Genomic DNA, 12487 nt, shown 5'->3' on the forward strand with positions numbered 1-12487 from the left:
CGTGTTCGCCGAGTGAACTGGATCGGAGGACAGTTGTTGCGTATGCGTATCCGGAATTTTGGACAATAAAATACCTTTTACACGGAAAAATTCCGTTTCAAATCTTTCACGCAATGCCATATGATGCGACTCAGCTTGCAGAGATTCCTCGTGGCATTCGATGTCTGTTTGCACGTCTTTAAATGAACTCCAAAGTTTGTCCATACTATCGAGGCGAAGATTAATCTCGCATCGGTCCTCTGAACCATTGCAGTACTGATAATAATCTTCGCAGCGGTCCAAGGATGCAAGGATATTAGTTCGCCTTTGCTCAAGTTGCTTTATCTTCTTTTTCGACATGATGGCGCTGAGCTGGTTACGCTTTTGGGTAAGTTTCCCTTAAACAAAGATCCGGTAGATACGTACGGAAAGAGTATGAACTTGGAATCGCACTCACCTTTTGCAAGACGTAAAATGCCTTGTATTTTATATTTGTAGCAACGAAGGATTCCAGTAGTAGAGTTCGAATTGATCAGGTTGGTTTAGAATGCCGTTTATCCTTTGTAAGGCGAAATATGCCTTGGATGTGTAAACTTCAGCAGCCAAATCATCGACACCGAAGGTGGTACATTAGAAGATTCTTTCTCGTAATTCAACGTAGGTAGTATTCGAAAAGGACTTTCGATTGTTCGGTACAAATTGGCGGAGAATAATGAATTAGTAACATACAATGGGTTCAATATCCGGAGCTTGGAACTGTCCTAACGCCGGAAATTCTGGTCACGGCAAAATTTTGTGTTACGTCTAGTGGCCAGCGTTATCCGAAACCGTGCTCGATTGGTTGGGATCCGATATGCTACTTGAACAACCGTTGATGTAATTAGAATAAAGAGCTACCTTCTTCCACTATATCAAAGCGATATGATCACATTCTTCAGTAAATCAAGAATACACCACTTTTACACTGACGAGAATTTATTTTAATACAGATACTTGATATACGGAGAGACATTTATTGTTAAATCGAGATTAAAGTGTATTCACAAAAACATGTCCGATCTCTTCGGATGCTTAGACTTATACTGGTATCCACTTTCCTAGATCGCGCGCAATTTCTAAAACCTTTCGTTATGCAAATTTTATCTCTTCTCAGGCAACGGTTGGAAAACTGATCTAGATCAACCGATTCGGTACAATCAAAATGCGCACGTAAACAACGATTTTCAATACTGTTTTATGCTATTTTTTCTTTGCACCTAAAAGACTATCCACAGCATCCTTTTTCTACAAATGTTCCCATATAAGTTTTCTGAATTTCATTTGGATCCGACTTCTGGTTCCGGAGCTACAGGATGATACATGTAATGAAATATAAATAATGTCACTCACTTTGCTGGTAGATGGCTGAACCGATTTCGTCCATCTATCATTCAAATAAAAGTTCTCAAGGGCTCATAGAAACTGTTTGTTTTTTAATCAGATTCGACTTTCAGTTTAGGAAATGCAGGGTGATTAGCTTAAAAATTTCACATAAATTTATCGGGTTTATAGGGTTCACATATTTTGAGAGTCAACGACCAAATAAATTCATTTGAATTTTACCGGTATTCGGTTTTTGATCCCGAAAGGTACCTAAAAATTTATGTAGAATTCACAACGATTTCTCTAAGGCTAATTTTTAAAAAATTTCGAATCTAAAGAGTTCGGCTAGATCAATTTCCGAAAGTATCGGGAATAGAAAAACTAAAAGAAAGGCAAATCGAATTTGAATTAAAATGAACTTGTGGTCCCACACAAAATTGGTGAATTTTATCCGATTCCAACTTGTAATTTTGAAATTACAGAGTGATGAGTTTTTAAAATTCACACCGCCATAGAAGATGACAATACAAAGAATGTTCAAAGTTGGGCTCAAAACTATTTCAATTTATTCGTCATACTAATTCATGAACATATGAACTATTTTTGGTTATGCTGATCCCTGAATACCGTTTCTGGAAGTAGCATAAATATTGACAAAAAATTAAAGAACTCAAACTTTTACTTCATGGAATGCTTAATCGATTGTCACACGTTTAGATTAAAGGGCATAATTTCAAGATGTCATACTATTTCTATCTTTGATTCGTCTTGTAGTTTCAAAGTTTTAATTACAATTAATTTCAAACGACGGTCATGAAAATAATTTCATGAAAATTAAACACAATGAAAAATATTCACACGTAAAACACATGGTGATTGATAAAAAATAGCTACCATCTCACTACTAAGTGGATTAAGCACGTTTTTAAACTCTATATTGATAGTTCTGGAATGGAAAATTTACCGAACTTTTACTCGAGAACCTGGATTTGTAGCGCATGGTTATTCGGCCCAGGGTGCACGGTTTCATCGCTGTTTACAATGGAAACCCATTACATCTTTTTACTTTTTATTTATGACTTCTAGTTAGTCAGTAATATTTTATTTTTCGGTGTTTTAACGATATCAAACTAACTAGAGATTGTAAAAGGTAAAAGAATATAAAAATTGAAAAATCTGGTTAATGGGTGGATGATTCTGCTCCATTATCTCCAGTTCTAATTTTTAAATCTATTATTATACGTACAATATTGTTATATAATATTTTGATCAACAGAAAGTCAGTAAGTTTAAATTTTTTTTCAATTTCATCGAAGTTAAGCACACATGCTATTTCCAATTTGATGAACAGAAGCCAATAAATCTCTTTGATTTAATAGAATTTACATTGATTGTGTTTGAATTTGATCAACAGAAAGTCAATAAGTTTTTTTTCTTCGATTTCATCGAAGTTAAGGTAGCGCTTTGCCGTGGTCACGTGAGTTTGCTGCCTATCCCGGGGTTTCACGCACTTTACCCAAAATTGTGAGAAAACGGGGAAGAAAATGGAAATTCCAAGAACATACGATTCTAGATAATTAATTTTTCTATCGATTCGTATATAAATTGTGCCTGATAAACATTTTTATCGAAAGATTTCGTGCGAGTTATAAAAATAAATGAGTTTTTCCTTATTCTTTCGCACGCACACAATGTCAACGCATGCATTGGGGTGTGCAAAATGCTACATGCGGTAGACGCTAACAACATTTCTTTTGTTTTCGTTGTCCGTTCTCTCTACGTAAACGTTGAATATAGATGAGTAGAAAATGTAAGTAAGTGTTACTACTTTGTAAAATAATTTCTATTCATGTTTCAGTAGAACCAGAAATCAGTAATGATTTTCATCGCTACTACCTCTGACGCTTTGTTGAAAACGTAGCACATCCCTACATATGCGAGTTGTTTATAGCGAGAAAAGGAAAAAAGAAAACCAAATTTTAACAAAACTCGCACGAAATCTCGCGAAAGAAAAGCTTTCAAACTGATATTTTTCGCCAAATGCATAGTAAAATCATTTACCTACAATCGTATGTTTTTGATTTTTCGTGAATCGGGTTAGTATTTTAGAAATTTGCAATTTAGGGTGAAATTTCGGCGACAAAGCAAGAGGAAGCAGTGAGTTGCCTTGCTTCGACCTGACCACGGCGAAGCGCTACCTTAAGCATTATTTTCAATTTGATAAACAGAAGATAATAAATCTCTTTAATTCAATAGAAGCTACAGCATTATTTTCAATTTGATGAACAGAAGCCAATAAACCTCTTCAATTTAATAGAATTTACTGCATTATTTTCAATTTGATAAACAGAAGCCAATAAATCTCTTTAATTTAATAGAAGTTACATTGCTTGTGCCACTTGATAAAAGTTATATCGAGATATATGTATGTATATTTATGTATGTTTCGTATTTTGATTTCCAAAGTATATCATTTATCCTGTTTTCTCCCCTCCTTTTTTTTCAACTTGTTATAAATTGCTTTACTCTATCTTTGTGGGCCGTATCTATTTTCTTATTTTGTGTGTTTATTATTTTTATATTGGAACCCAAGTCTTCTATGACTTCGTAGGATCCATGTATTTGCTATCCAATTTTGTTGCTGTTTCTTTCTTTACAAGAACTAGTTGCCCTTCTGTAAAAATTCTAGTCTTCCATTACATCCCAGAACCCTATCCGCTTTCACCCGCATAGCGTTTTGGCTACCTGGACAGCCATGGCCACCAGACGGCTACCAAAATTGATTCAGTGACGGTTGTCAAATCCATTTTGATAAAACAAAGTCGTCTGTATCTAAGTTAGCCGAGCGTTTTCATCTTCTCACCTTCGCTGAAAATGTCAAAAATTTCAATGTGAAAAAATCCTGGTGGATATGCTTGTATCGTTTGAGTTGTATATCTGGCAGCGGCGAGGCAGTCGGTCACCAGAATGTCTGCCAGCCATATTTTTATAGCTGGCAGCGTTTAGTCAGCCATCTGGCAGTCATGCGTATGCGGGCAGCTTCATCAGGTTCCTTTTCGCTTTCAGCTGGGTGGACTGTAATTGAAACCTCATTATACTAGCATAATCATCTATGTTATACACCGGGTCAACCTCGTTCTGTTCGATAAGTTTGTTGGTAAGGTGCATATTGTCTGCCGAATACTAATTCATATAGGGTTATTCCTGTTGCACCGTGTACCGTAGTATTATATGCAAATTTATAATATGGTACCCAAGCTAACCAATTTCTATACGAGTTGTCTATCTGTATGCGTAGGAAATTCCCCAACACTTTGTGAGAATTTTCCAGTGCTCCTATTGTCTTGTGGTGGTAAGCCGTAGAAATACGATTTTTAAAACTTCACAAATTCTGGTGAACAGGGTAGACATAAATTCTGCACCTCTATCTGTCAGAATTTGTTTGGGTACACCATAATTCAATATGACATTCTCAATAAATGCTTTGGCCACAGCCTATGTTGATTTGTCTCGAATTGGTGTTTTTTTTTTTTTGTGGCTTAACTTTTATAACATAGCCCTGCCAAGTGGGAATACTGTGATAGTTTAGATTACATGTCAATATTGCACTCTATAATAAATTCAGTTACAATTAATAAAAGTTCTATATCGTTTGACTTCAGTATCAGTTGAATATCCGGTGGAATCTGTTTTCTACATAAAACTCGCAGCATCTTCTCTCGTTGCTCCACAAAATCCATACAGTTAAACAGTATGTGATTTGGGTCTGCAATTGCAGAACCGCAGGAACACATAGCATCGTCGACTATACCATTGCGACACAGATGAGCGGGTAGCCGCGAATGGTTGCTTATTAGTTTGCAAAGAATCACTATCTGTCTTCTTGTAAGATTGTGATTCTCAAACCACGGTTTTATCGATATCTTGGGTAGAATATCGTAGCAAAAACGTCCTTTACTACCCTCGGTCCACATTGTCTGCCATCTTTCTTTAGTGCGTAGTCTATAGGGGAATGTGATGTCAAAGCTAGTAATACGATAGTCTTCTTCACTGGCGCCATTTCCCAAGGCTGATTTGGCTGCTTGATCAGCAAGCTCGTTTAAGATGATTCCCTCATGTGATGGAACCCAAAGGAAACATATTTCTCCTCCTCTGGATTTAAAACTGCCGACTTCTCGTTTAATATCATACCATGCAACTGGTAAAGTAGGATCCAATTTAGTAACAGAAAGGCTCATTAAACTACTTAAACTGTCCGTTATGATGACATACCATGCAGGTTTCATCGAACCAATTTTTTGTACTGCTTTGCGTATGGCAAGTAATTCCGCCATGTATACTGAGATTGCAGAAGGAAGTTTGGTAGATATGGTGGGACGATTGACGTTATTAACTACAGCATATGCAACATTATCAGCGTCCTTAGACCCATCCGTCGCAAATATTTTTGCGTGAAAATATTTTTCCTCCAGTCTTTTTTGAACAATTTCTGCTACTTTCAGTCGTTTGTCTTGAGTTAGATAACGTTTGATAGTTAGGTCAATTTGCAATGTCTGTAGTCTTACTTCCGGACCGAACATAAAGCATGGAAGATTTGGTAAGGTATGCTGTACAGGTTGGTACTCATGGAATTGCGAAATTGCGTGGCTTATCGCTGTAGTATTGCTTTCTCGGCTAATCACCTGCGAGGCAAAACGATCATACCAAGGCCTTAATGAGATACGCTTGTTAACAAAACGCATTACCGCTGACTCACGACGTAAGCTTAGTGGAGTCAGACCTGCCATGACCTCCAGTGAGCTAGTGTGAGTAGTCTTTGTAGATCCAAGGCATATTCGAATGCATGCCCACTGCACACGATCTAGCTTAATGGCTTCTCTTTTCGGAATATTGCTCAGAAAAATTGAACCATACTCCAAGATGGGTTGAATACATGATTTATAAATATTAATTAATGCCGAGGGGTGAGCTCCCCAATACTGACTGGCTACACAACGTAAAAAATTCACATATGGCATCGTACGGCGCTTCAATTCAGAGATATGAAGACCCCAGGTCAACTTTGAGGTTATATGAAGGCCTAAAAGTTTCATCGAGTCGACGCATGATACAGGTTTGCCATTGATCTGAATACACGGTTGATCTTCCATTTGTTTTCTTGAAATTATCATCATATAGCTTTTGGATGACGAAATTTCTAAACCCAGGTTGGACACATTTCTAATCAGATCGTCGACTGCGCCTTGAAGGATTTCACAATCATCGTTCAGCTGTCTTCCCCGAACTGCAATAGTTATGTCATCAGCGTAACCAATTTTTATGACCGCGTTTGAAATAGATTTCACCAATCCAGCAATAAACACATTGAAACAGATAGGGCTGAGAGGTGAGCCTTGAGGAAGACCTTTCCAAGTTGTCCTTTGAACTACACAACTGTTTAAGGAAACGGTAACGATACGTTCTTCAAATAGTCTATAAATGTCACGAATGATGCATTCACATACATGAGTTCTTCGGAGTTCTCGAGCCAACAAATCGATATCCACATTATCATAGGCACTCTTCAAGTCTATACTGCAGATTACAAGATGTTCTCGCTGGTGTAACGCTTTTGATGCTTGGTCAACCAGGAGATGAAGCGCATCCATCGTACCTTTTTCCTTGCGAAATCCACACATCTCCAAGGGTAGGACATCGTTGCTTTCTATATACCATTCTAATTTTTCTTTCACCATAAGCTCGTACACTTTCCGGAAACATGATGCTAAAGCAATTGGCCGGATCGAAGACGCATTATTTAACTCTAAGCCTGGCTTTGGGATTGCCACAATTTTAAATATTTTCCAGCTCTGCGGTATACTCATACCACCATGTATACGATTATAAATAGATAGGAGTGATTTCATGGCATTGGCCGATAGATGATTAATAACTGAATATGGTACTCCGTCAATTCCAGGTGAGGAATCTTTTCCGGATTTCAGTACGCTCTTCAAATCATTCATTGTGAAATAGTCGGAAGTTGCATGATCATTGCAACTGCAATTTCGGAATTCAATTGTACATTGTTTAACATTGCTAGGAGCTAACCGCTCTAACAGTTCCTCAAGTAACGATTCAGGCATAATACTTCGATCACTTGAAGAGACACGTTCTTTTAATCTACGTGCCATCTTCCACAATTTATCGACGGAGGTGTTACTATCTAAGGAATCACAAAACCATTGCCAGTATTCCACTTTTTTTCGTTTCACCATAAACCGAAAGGAACGTTCAGAATCAGTATATTCAAAATATGCTTCAGTGGTTAATAGACGTTTCCATGCTTTGTAAGCACTTCGTGTTAGCGCTTTAGCTGCAGTGAGTTCTTCATCCCAGTATGGTTGAGGGATTTTCGAATTACATGTTATTCGTTTCGGTGCTGGACAGGACGACTTTAGTGCGTTCCAAATATGCTCGAAAAAAATTTCGAAGGAAAAATCAAAAGAAAGGTTTACTAACCGATTGTCCAGTTCATCGGCAAAGTTGTTCCAATCTATTTTTCGTAAGTTGATTGATTCATGGTGAGCATCGACTGTCGTCGCTGCAGATCCGAATATTATCGGGAAGTGATCACTTCCGCTCGGTGAATCTTGAACATCCCAGGTAAAATCCAAACTTAGCTCTGAGGACACTAAAGTTATATCTATCGCACTCCATGATCGATTAGCATCGAACCGAGTCGGTTGGTTTTTATTCAGAACTACTAGATTGCAAGTTTCCAATGCCTGATACAGAATATTACCTCGTCGATTTTCTAATTGGTCACCCCACAAGTAATGCTTCGCGTTAAAATCTCCTGCTATGATGCAGGGCGAAGGAATAGATAAGAAAAAATCTTCAAATTCGGTTAGGGATATTGATGCTTGGGGATGTATATACAATGAGACCATTGTCACAGTTCCGATGGTACAATTGATCTGACAGGCAACTTGTTGGATATCAGGAGGAGACGCTATGTTATATAGCTTTGGTTGCAATTCATGACGTACAAATAGTGCAACACCCATGGAATTTCTCCTGTGATCTTTGCGAAACATAACATGACGTGGAATGTTGAAGTTTGTGTATCGATCAATATGCGTTTCACTGAGAAAAACTACATTGGCATTGAGTTCGTTAACCATATTAATAAGAGATGCACGCTTGCTTAATAGACCTCTACAGTTCCACTGTAAACAATGCAGTGGGATTCCATTCTGTGAGGTGACCGATGTATTGGTTTATCATAACCTCAAGGAGGTTATATACTCCTTCACGTTATTGTTAACAACTGAATTGATTTTCGATAGAATGCATGTTTTAATCTTTTCTCTCACATCGTCCTCTTCAAGTGGCACTTCCAAAATTTCCGCCATTAGTTTAATCATTTCTTCTGATCCGATGCTTGATTTAATTACATTGCAGACTTGATCCGAAATATGTATTTCGAGCGGTGGAAGTTCGTCTTCCGACTCCGCGCTTGCATTATATTTACGTTTTTGTGCCGGTGGAGGTTGAATTGGGTGGTTAACATTTTTCTCTTCCTGATCATTGGACAGGATCATACTTTGAGTTGTAGAAGAGGTGAACCAGTCGGTATGACCTTGAGAAAACGTTTGTCGGCGTTCAGCATCCTTTCTTTTTTGTTGAGAAATTTTCGGGCACAATTTGTGGTCATTAGCACGATGTGAACCTTTGCAGTTCACACAGCGTGGTGCGGATTGATCACATTCGTGATTAGATTCGTCAACTTCGCCGATACAATTATTGCAACGCATTGAACTTTTACAAGTTCTTTTATCGTGCCCCAAACGCCAACATTTACCACATTGGCGAGTAGGGTAAACATACTGCTTAACGGGGTAAAATACTTTGTTAATTTCAACGTGAGATGGTAGATTCAAACCTTGAAATGTAAAAATCACGGTAAATAATGGTTTATTTTCGCCATCTTCCGTTTTTTTCACGATTCGGCGGACTTCAATTACAGCAGGGTTTCCTTCCTGTACCATTTTGGCTTTATTAAAAGCATTTGCAGTTTTCAGTTCCTGTTCGTCTACTTCGGGTTCAACGTAAGCCACTCCTAGGCATTCGACTAAACGTTGAGGAATCGAGAATATAACGTTTTCATAGGTTATGTCCACTAACTTATTTGCCGCCTCTCCATTATTCATAAGAATCTTCATTTTTGTTTTAGATATCGGTATAGCTCGTTCATAGTCCTTTCCGAGGGTTTGGATGATTGTTTTGGCCACCTTTGAACAGTGCAAATGACCATGTTTTGCTTCTGCAATCACCAAATATGGGCCCTCGTGTTGGGAATTGTACTTTCTCACACGACGGACTGGCAAAGCGTTCGGCATTGTTCGATCAACAATAGAACGTATAGAAAATTATAACTCGTCTAGCACAGTATTCAAAAACGATGTGATACGTACCGCAGCACAAAGCGAACTGCTCAAATTGGTGTTGCTGTCACATACTTTGTCAGATCACATTGAGTAGTCAGTAGAGTAGTCAGTATATTGTCTGGTAACAGAGGACCAACTATATCCAAAAAGGCGGGTGGGTAATGTCAGAGACATAACTGGATGTCGTGAATACGAAAACAACTGACATGTTCCTTAACACTTCCGAATATCAATTAGTTGATCAATTGTATGAATTATGCAAGCATTCCCCTTTGCACATTTTCCGCAAAAACAAAGAAGGCTTCACTTTTTACTGAGAGGCTTGTTTCTACCTGATTTCGTTTGTAGCTTTTTTAGTAATGGGCGGTCCTAACGGCTATAAAAATATCCGCATTCAGAATTTTAATGTTGATTATTTCATTTCGGATTTGTATAATTTATTGAAAGAAACTATCAATATGCTGAAGGGACTCGTTTCTAGCATTCAGGAAGGTCAAATTGCGTAATTCTCTACGACATTAAACTCTGGAACATTTTCCGCAAAAACAAAGAAGGCTTCACTTGATCTCGTTTACTGTGAGTTTCACACAGCGAAATGTGCACAAATCTAACCAAACTGTTCTAGATTTGCAGTAAACTGAGGATATTTCCCTACGATTTGCAAACAACAAATCCTAATAGTTCTTTAGAAAACTTTTAGAGCAATTAGAACGGCTGATTTTGTGCAATGCTCTCCACCGTTGTTTTTTCACCAATGCTAATGACTGGCAGCTGTGACGTAATCGCTCTTGTCGAAAGCGAAACTAATTGTGCAGACGACACAAAACACATCTGCTCGCAGTGGCGATAGAATCCAAACTGATTGAATTTTTGTTAAGAGATTTCCTTTTATGTGATTTCGTTTGTAGCTTTTTCACTAATGGGCGGTCCTAACGGCTATAAAAATAGCCGCATATAGAATTTTAATGTCGATTATTTCATTTCGGATTTGCATAATTTATTGAAAGAAACTATCAATATGTTGTAGGGATTCGTTTCTAGCATTCACAAGGACCAAATTGAGGAACTCACTGCGATATTCACCACTTCTCGGAACATTTTTCCCGGACGATTTGTTGTACAGCAGCAGATATTTCGTTCTCTTCCTTAGAACGCGTTCTGATTGGCTGGTGTTGACATGGATCAAATGAGACAAATTTTTCAATAGTGTACTATTGAAATACTTCAATGCTTTTGCTATACACGTTTAAATTGAAAAATTTCGATTCTATTGGTAGTTAGATTATATAAATCCTTTCACAGATCACTGAGCTATGAGCTTTAAAAATACGAGAAAGGCAAACGCGCCATATGAATTATCCTCTTCGATACTCGTTTATACCAAACATTTCCGAAAAGTTTAATTTTGAATTATTTGAGACTATGTCACAAAACTGAAAATTTTATCATAAAATTGTGATCATATTTCCGATGGCATGTCGCAAGAATTATGTTGATTCATTAGATACAACAATAGATATTCACGATCAGAAACTTATCACTCTCTCAGAGGGTAAATTTTGAAAAGGCACCCCATAGTAAAGTAAGTCGTATTCACGACAAAATGGACTGTATAGAGTACAGAAAAGTAAAATTTCGCTTAATTCTTTGGGAGTATTATTATGGTTCTAAAAAGAACCGATTTGAAGAATTCTGAAATTAATAACTGGATCTGAGTTCAAGAATTAAATTTAGAACATAGAACAGACTCAGAACTCCGTTGGATTTTAGTTCTAGAACTACAATCATTTTCCAGAATCCAGTTCAGCACGCAGACTCTGAATTCTAAACTCATATTCCGGAACTAAGCTCTGAAATTTGAAGACGATTTTTCGCCATGAATAAAAAATGGGTTGTATAGAGGTACAGTAAACTAAATTCCGCATAATTCTTTAAGAGTATTATTATGGTTTTAAGAACAACCGAATAGAAGTCTGGAATAGAGAACTGGACCCTGAGTTCAAGACCTAAATTAAGATCCAATAACAGACTCAGAATCCAGTTTCAGTCGCTGCTGGTTCTCGCCTTGGTGGCCAGCAAGCGAATGAGAGATGCGACCTGAGCGTTTGAGGTTTTTATTAACCACGCAGAAGGTGCATTCTCTCTCGCTGCTGGTTAACTCCCGCTGCTGCTGCTGCTGCTGGCTGGTCCTCGCGCTTCGATGGCCAGCAAGCGAATGAGAGATACGACCTGAGCGTTTGAGGTTTTTATTAACCACGCAGAAGGTGCATTCTCTCTCGCTGCTGGTTAACTCCCGCTGCTGCTGCTGGCTGGTCCTCGCGCTTCGATGGCCAGCAAGCGAATGAGAGATACGACCTGAGCGTTTGAGGTTTTTATTAACCACGCAGAAGGTGCATTCTCTCTCGCTGCTGGTTAACTCCCGCTGCTGCTGCTGGCTGGTCCTCGCGCTTCGATGGCCAGCAAGCGAATGAGAGATGCGACTTGAGCGTTTGAGGTTTTTATTAAACACGCAGAAGGTGCATTCTCTGTCGCTGCTGGTTGATGATTCCACTCCCACGACGTCTGCTTCCATCGAACGCACGAAAAGAAATGATCGATTTTCGACCACGGTTTCCCTTTTATTCGCATTCAGTTGAAGATATGTGCCTGACTATCTCAAAATCGTCGTCCTTGCGCGAAAAACCCAAGCGAAAGTAAAAACGTTTTCCGCGTTG

The 12487-nt window shown here is 38.3% G+C and overlaps 1 protein-coding gene across 5 annotated transcripts in view; it reads right to left on the reverse strand.

The window, feature by feature from the left end:
- LOC131432375 (integrator complex subunit 3 homolog) overlaps positions 1 to 12487 on the reverse strand; it is an 821606-nt gene that overhangs the window by 502555 nt on the left and 306564 nt on the right. The gene's annotated exons all lie outside the window — the stretch shown is intronic.

The sequence above is a fragment of the Malaya genurostris genome, chromosome 2 (genome assembly GCF_030247185.1).
Source record: "Malaya genurostris strain Urasoe2022 chromosome 2, Malgen_1.1, whole genome shotgun sequence".
NCBI lineage: Eukaryota > Metazoa > Arthropoda > Insecta > Diptera > Culicidae > Malaya > Malaya genurostris.